The sequence below is a fragment of the Penaeus monodon genome, chromosome 33 (assembly GCF_015228065.2).
Source record: "Penaeus monodon isolate SGIC_2016 chromosome 33, NSTDA_Pmon_1, whole genome shotgun sequence".
NCBI classification, from domain to species: domain Eukaryota; kingdom Metazoa; phylum Arthropoda; class Malacostraca; order Decapoda; family Penaeidae; genus Penaeus; species Penaeus monodon.
This window is the reverse complement of record NC_051418.1, coordinates 16,353,985-16,355,043: the sequence shown is the minus strand read 5'-3', so window position 1 is coordinate 16,355,043 and position 1,059 is coordinate 16,353,985.

Here is a 1,059-nt window from a genome sequence, read left to right as displayed (position 1 = left end):
CCAGCAGTAGCAACAAGGCCAGTAATCGCCGCGGCCACAGCAGCAGCCCCCTCCACCTGCCGTCCCACGAGCAGCAGCAGGAGAACACGGAGAAGTGCGCTATAATAAACGGCGACGTAACTCACGTACCCCAACCTGTGTTAAGCTTTAACCCTTTCCTCCACATAAGTTACGTCCCGAAGCTTCACCTCTCCTTAAAGCTTCACACTTCCTCTTTCCCATTAGGGCCTCTTTCCTCTCTCTACAAAGACTTCCGATCCTCCTCTTCCTAGAACTGCGAATTTTCCCCTCGCGTCATCTTTATTCCCCCACCTTTCATCTCCATCAGAGGAGGTCTCGTGTCTTTAGAGTGAGGTTTCTCCCCTAAATCCCCTCCATTACGGGACTTTTCTCCCCTGATTACTCTCTAACGTGAAGGATTTCCTCCCGAAAACCTTTTTCCCCCCTAGAATTATCTGATCTACCTAAGTTTTCTCCCCCAAACTTCTGCTTCCTACTCTTCTTTTTCCCCCCAAATCTATGCCCCGTCCAGGTTTTCTCCCCCTAAATATCTGCCTTCTCATACCCAAATCCTCTGGCACGTCCAGGTTTTTCACCTAAACCTCTGTCTCTAGATTCTTCCGACAGCATTTACTCCCCGAAACCTTTGCCTCGAAAAATGATTCTCCCAAAAAAACTTCTCCCCCCAAAAAAACTTTTCCCACCATAAAAAAAAACTTTGTTTTTCCCCCCAAAAAAATTGTCCCGGAATTTTTTTCTCCCCCAGAACCTCAGCATCACACTGCTCTCCCTTCCCAGTGCCTCTGCCCTGCACAACTTTCCCCGGAAAATCTCTGCCCTGAAACTTTTTCTCCCCCAAAACCTCTGCCCTGTCAAGCTTTCCTTTCCCAGCTCCTCTCGGACGAGAACTTTTTCCCCCGCCATCAAAGCGTTTTCTCCCTTTAAAGTTCCCTTATTCAAAATGTATCCTCCCTTAAACCCCCTACAGATATGAAGGCTTTCCTTCTTCAACAACAAAAGCCCTGCTCCTTTCTTTCCATCATCACCACAAAGACGCTG